Source organism: Scophthalmus maximus, chromosome 11 (genome assembly GCF_022379125.1).
Source record: "Scophthalmus maximus strain ysfricsl-2021 chromosome 11, ASM2237912v1, whole genome shotgun sequence".
Classification (NCBI taxonomy): domain Eukaryota; kingdom Metazoa; phylum Chordata; class Actinopteri; order Pleuronectiformes; family Scophthalmidae; genus Scophthalmus; species Scophthalmus maximus.
The window spans coordinates 1,131,089-1,137,977 of NC_061525.1; the positions used below are offsets into that span (position 1 = coordinate 1,131,089).

General features: G+C 42.9%; 1 long non-coding RNA gene across 1 annotated transcript; it reads left to right on the forward strand.

Annotated features, from left to right (window-relative positions):
* The first annotated feature begins 342 nt into the window (after positions 1-342).
* Positions 343-3,420, forward strand: LOC124850783. Its single transcript, XR_007031690.1, has 2 exons — positions 343-843; positions 2,968-3,420. It is a non-coding gene; the product is annotated as an uncharacterized LOC124850783 (long non-coding RNA).
* The last annotated feature ends 3,469 nt before the right edge of the window (positions 3,421-6,889 follow it).

Sequence of the window (6,889 nt, forward strand, 5' to 3'; positions counted from 1 at the left end):
AGCAGATCACTGTCTCATAACTCAGATATACTATTACATCTAAAGAACAGAACAGGGTGCATAGTGGAATGGCCTTTTTTACACAGATGACATCCTCCTCTAGCCCTCTAGTTGTCCTTCCAACCTCTCTATAGAGTCAATATCATAAACCACTGCCTTTTGTCAGGATATGTCCTGTACTGAAATAACATTTTGTACTGTTGTATTGAAATAACACTTTGCACTGAACTAACATATAGCTAAATAATGGAATAACATATAGCTAAATAAATATTGACACCTATAAAGCTTGACATACGTTATATTTAAGATTTTATAACAAATCTTGCAGAGCCTGCACTACGTGCATTAGACTAATTAACATACAGACAGTAGATGTCACAAGATGTTCTGTTCAGACCAAATTTAGCCTAGGACAGCAAAATAATTACACAATAACGATTACGATAAGTCCAGACACATAGTCAGGCGGTTCACCCACATACAGACCACACCCACCATGCGGGATAAATAGCAAATTAACTATAATGTACCAGGTTCCTGTCCTCTGCGCGATCCAGCCCTGGTTGGTGACTCGTGAGACAGAAACCCAGATACTCTGTAAGTATTGTTATTGCTTGGAGCAAATAAACATGATTTGATTGAATGCATTGAACTCATGACTGTTTTCTCCCTCTGAATATACGAACACACGGCGAGGACATGGCCGAGGTCTAGGACGAGAATCCCGCCAATCAATTTGGTGACCCCGACGTGATTCAAGGAGAAACGATTGTAAGAACAAACTCGAATACGGGGGACAAGGACGGTGACTGATTCAGTGCAGACCGGTCAACAAAAAAGGTAAGCAGTAACCTTTTGTAATAAAATACTGCATATTGATCATTCTAAATTAACTGATTAAGTCACAGAATCTGACTCCTTAGATCAAATTAAATGCATTCTACCAAATAAACGGATCTGGGATCCATAGGATCTGGGATCCTTACCAAATAGAAGGATCAGGGATCCATACGAATAGTCTGGGACTAATAAAGTAAATGTTGTTCGGGGAACTACAATAATAACTATATAGACGGATCTGGGATCCATAGGATCTGGGATCCTTACCAAATAGAAGGATCAGGGATCCATACGAATAGTCTGGGACTAATAAAGTGAATGTTGTTCGGGGAACTACAATAATAACTGCATGTGCGTGGTTTATTGTGACTAAGACAAGGTTTTGCCAACACACAAAGTGTTGCAGTCACAAGTCTGTGGGGATTGAGTGGTATAATGGTAGTGGAGTGTATTCGTGACGAAAAGGAAAGGGGGTGCTTGGGACGTGAATTAACACCCAGGATTTCAGCGTACCTTCGGGTGTAGAAGCTTCTGAAATCGTCCCGGTATCACTGGCATTGCGTCCCCTTTCCACGGAATTCCTCGAAGTGTATACTTTGTTAAAATAAGAAAACATGTCTAGTTTCAAGGTAAAACTCGAGACGATACTGTCAGAATGTGGTAATAATTTGATGAATGCTAAAACCCTCCGAAAAGGGTTTAAAAATTATGTGAAAAGAGAGGAACAGAAACCATGGTGGCCACAACCTTCTGACCTGAAACCAGTTAAATATCTGTTTCAACAACACATGGTGACCGCCGCTGCCGAGGTTAAATATCGAGGACAGCAATGTGATAATCGCACAGGCTGTTGTGGGTCGCGCGGATTGAAGAAAAAATATTAAAAAAGCAGTAAATACCCACTTTTGGCATGAGTACATGATGAAGCATTTAGGCCGACTAGAAACAACGGGACAGCCCAACTGACCCCCACCGTACAACCCGAAGGTACCCGAGTTAATGGCTCCCATAATAGAATTCAAAGGAGACATAAAATTAGAGGGAGAACTAAAAGAGATTCCCTCAGAGGAGGTAAGAGAGGAGGAAGAAGGAAGTGCGGAAAGGCTAGAGGACCTTAAGGAGATGTTGAATGATTCACAGACAGTAAGACTACAACTAAGACATGAAATTGAGAAAATAAAAGACGACTTGGAGGTCATGAACCTCAAACGACTCGACATGGAAGACGCTGATAAGAGACGAGAGGAGAAGCGAATTAGAGAAAAGGAAGAGGAATGTCAGCAATTACAGCGGACATAAGGGTTACAGGAAAAGGGGATGGGCAGATTACAGAAGGAGGTAAGAAAAGCAAGAAGTGGAAAGGCAAAGATGATAAAGGGGGGGCAGAAAAGTAAGAATGAAGGGCACTCTACTACTGACAGCCGTGTGGAAACTGTGGTGATAAGAGGTACTATGACACATGACGACACCGACTATGACCCAGACGAAACCAAAAGTGACAAATCTGACAACGACAATATGGGGGAAGTTGAGACAGAGGGCGGTGTGGTGCAGCCATCGACACACACTCACAACACGAGATGTAGAGGAGCGGAATCAGAATCATTTATAGAATTTTCCGCAAACATAATTCCCTTTACTACAGGGAACGAGCCCTCGCGCAACCCAGATTTATAAACCATGGAAGTTGTGCGACCTAGAACTGTTTCAGAAAAAATTGCCCAGCATAAGGGGAGGGGGGGCGGCATGGATCCGGGCACTTGAGTCTCTAACAGTGGGGTTGCAGTTGGCCGTAGGAGACATGAGAGCAGTGCTGGGGGCGGCGACATCAGCAGTAGCCGTACAGGCAATTGACGTGGCGGCGGCGACGCAAAACATACAGGACGAGTCGACTTTCTTTTCATGTGATTTGTGTTCTGGGGTTTTTTTCTGATGTATTTTTGTGTGTGACTTATGTTCCATACGTCAACAGGGGGATTTGTACTGAAATAACATTTTGTACTGTTGTATTGACATATTAGCATATAGCTAACTAATGACATATAGCTAAATAATGGAATAACGTATAGCTAAATAAATACTGACATCTATAAAGCTTGACATACATTATAACAAATCTTGCAGAGCCTGCACTACGTGACACATAGTCAGGTGGTTCACCCACCTACAGACCGCACCCACCATGCGGGATAAATAGCAAATTAACTATTGTATCAGGTTCCTGTCCTGTGCGCGATCCAGCCCTGGTTGGTGACTCGTGAGACAGAAACCCAGAGACTCTGTAAGTATTGTTATTGCTTGGAGCGAATAAACATGATTTGATTGAATGCATTGAACTCATGACTGTTTTCTCCCTCTGAATAAACGAACACACGGCGAGGACATGGCCGAGGTCTAGGACGAGAATCCCGCCGAACAGTCCCCAGCTACTTCAAACAAGCCATTATCCAACCCTTACTCAAGGAACCAAACCTGGAATCCTCCCATCCAAAAAACCCATCTTCAATATTTTCAACATCAGCTTTTCTCTCCCTGTTTATATTGGTGGAATCAGGTGGAATAAAAATAACAGTCAAATGTCGATTGCTGAATTTTTTAATAGCTGTAGCCAAATTGTCTCAGAGACAAAATCCAAAAAGAATCCACACTTTATGTTGCGACCTTGTGGAAGTGCAACATTAAAGCATGACTGAGGCTGGTGTTATGTTTCCACTCAATTAAACTGTGTCAAACTGTGATAATGGTTAGAGTGTGGTGCTCATGATGCCAAAGTCATGGTTCAACCTCCATACTGGCCAATAATCTGCACAAAAGAGTATCCCAATGTTTTTGTCATCTGTTTTGTTATAAAATAATATCACATATTATTATATATATCACAAATATTCCTCCACTCCGTGTAACATCTCCATCCCCAGACTTTTAAGTGCAGGACCAAAGAAAATCATCTTGTATAAAAATGTAACGCAAGAGAACTTGAATTCTATCACTGTTGTGGAAGGCTACCAGAGAAATGAGTTTATTGAACCTTCTAATCAATAAATCTGCGTCCTGCCTCACATCACCAAATGGAGGGTGATTAGACCCACCTTGCTACAGTACAGTTTGGTGACCACCGGCCAGTATGGGGGTTGAACCCATGACCTTACCCATACTAGTCTGAGGTGGTACTAGTCTGTGGAAACAGGAAGTTTCCTTTTAATTCTAATGTGAATTTAATAGGAATGATGTCTGAAATGGGACATTTTCAAGGGCTTTTGAAATCCCACATCAGAACATCCTGAATTTGACTGAGCGACACTGGGAGGTGGTCTACTATCAGTCGCAGGTGGATTTATTCTGTGGAAACAGGAAGTTTACTTTAAATTCCTATCTGAATTTAATGGGAATGATGGCTGAAATATGAATATTTATTGGGCTTTTTTTTTTGAAATGCCATATCAGAACATCCTGAAATTTACTGAGTGACACTGGGAGGTGGTCTACTATCAGTCTCAGGTGGATTTAGTCTGTGGAAACAGGAAGTTTCCTTTTAATAGGAATGATGTCTGTTACAGGACATGTTCAAGGGCTTTTAGTTTGAAATACCACATCAGAATATCATGACTGAGTTAAAGTTACGGCTCTTACCTCAATGTTTAAATTTCGCGTTTTGCCCGCAGGAGTTGGGTTGCAGGCAAAGATTTGTGCTTATTTTTGCGTCATTTTGCGCTATTATTTGGTCTCCCTTTTTAGCTAGCAGAGGATGTTTTGTGGGTTGCTGAGGATGGTAATTGAAAAACGTGTCTAAATCCTGTGGTTGAAGATGAGCAAAAATAATCATAATGATGGGTCTCCTCGTCTACACTAGCATCTGTCTGTACCTCTGGGATCTTCTGCTGGGCTGCTGTCGTCTCACTGGATACTGTCTCTGTATTTCCTCTCTCAGCATCTGACTCCCCTGTATTGCATGGCATTAAAAGGCAGAAGGGCATAGATGCTGTGATGTCATGACCACATATAGGAACTCTTGATTAAACAACTTGAACCTATTATTTATTCAATCATTTTATTGTAATGCAATAATGAATTCTGTTGTTGTATACTAAGTAGTGATGATGTGAAGATGTATTGAAGAGAAGTCCGCCGACACCGTCTTGATTGTATATAAAGGTTTATTACAAAACGACTAGCATCGATTACAAGCACTGCAGAACTTGGAGAGTGTCCGGCCAAAAAGACAACCCTCCGGACACTTCTTGGGGGTTATATTTATAGGCCCATCGTTGGCTTGAGTAGGAACATCTGGTTCGAATTGAGGTATGATATGTGAGACGTGGAACTTATAGGGGCCACAAGGAGAGGTGAGGGGTCATCAGGAGGCCCCTAATTTGGCATTTCGGGGTAAGAAAATGTAAGCCACATGTGCTACTCACATTGCATATATTGACAAAAAGACACTACACTGTCTAGCGTAACTCTGAATCTATAGCCTAATGTTAACACCATTCTGAATATCTGGATATCATATATAATCTATCACCTCTCCTGCTCTATGTGTGTGTAATCTAATCCTACATGAAATAACTTGAATTGATATTGTTTGCTCTGTTGTCCTCTCTACCTGTCCCTTCTTCAGTCGTGGCCTCTGGCTCCTCCTCATTTTCAGCAGGGGACTGGCTTATCTGTTGCTCAGAGGCTACAAGAAAAATCATGAAGATACAGATCAAGCTTGAGGTTGTTGTTTATTTTAGCAATATTGGCTTAATATTAGCAAATTCTGTGATTCACTATGGGCGATACAAATAGGCTAATATTTAAGCCTAAAATGTTAGCTTAATAATTACACTGCTAATCATTAGGCCTATATCTCTCTTTCCCAGCTGCCACTTGGGTCTGTCCTCTCCAAAACATTTCTGTGAGTTTGGCACATTTGGCAGCACCCTCCTTCAATGGCCTCTTCTCTTGAACCTGGCCTCTTCAGCCCTTCCAGGCCTCTTTCTACCGTCTGTCCATCTCTATCTGGGAGGAGGCGGGAACTCCCTCCGATGGTACAACCCCTCTGAGAGATTGTCATTCAGAGGCTGCCCTGTGGACTTAAAGACAAGTGAACTAACAGGACAATTGTCAGTTGTTGTTTTTTTCGACCGGCCCAAAAGTGAAGTGAAAGTGAAGCGGCCCACCGGGAATCCGCCCGAATCTCCCGATTATCCACTCCGGCCCTGGAGGGTAGCCTCCGCTGCTCTGACGGACATAACACTTTTGACTTTACGCCGCTGAACAATTTTGACTTTACGGTGGTCTCTCGTGCGGGGCTTTGGGGCCGGCAGTGAGGAGGAGCAGTGTGCCCGTGCAGCAGGGTTATCTGCCGGGCTCCATGTCCACAGCTCAGGTTTCACGTACTCTGGCAGAGAGCTGCCCGAGCACACTGCTCCTCAACACCGCACGTCGCTCCTGAAAGAGCGACCTGGAGACCGGTCGTATGAGCTGCTGTCTATGCTGCTGTATTCGACATGAGGTGGTAACATGCTACTGTAGGCTGGGGCCTGAGGAAATGACCAACAGAAGGCAACGGAAGCTTTGCCAAACTATTGACTTCTTAGTGTTAAGGGAAATATTGGCAGAAACCTTTTGTTTTACACATTACAATGTGGCTTGTGAAAGAAATATTCCCACGGTGACATCACTGTGGTAATGCCGTTTCTTTGGGGGTTTTTTTACAAACAAGGTAAAAGATTGCTGTCGTTTTTGGAGTAGAAGTGAACTTATCCATCCAGCATGTTACTAATGTAACGTTTCCCCCTGATGTTCTGTGCTTTCTGCCTAGGGAGCTTTGGGAGTGCAGATCTGTGACTACCTGCTGCCTCTGTGGTTCTGCTCAACACCCAGTGCTACAATTATCATTATTATTTGTTAGATTATTGTTACTGTGCTTTTGTGATGTTGTTCTGTTCTGATTGATGGATTTTTAAATATATTTAGATGCTGCGTGGAAAGAGTCACCGCCGTTCCCTGGCTGCCAGGAGGAGTTGGGCGCTACGGGAACTGCAGCAGCGGGGCAGCACTT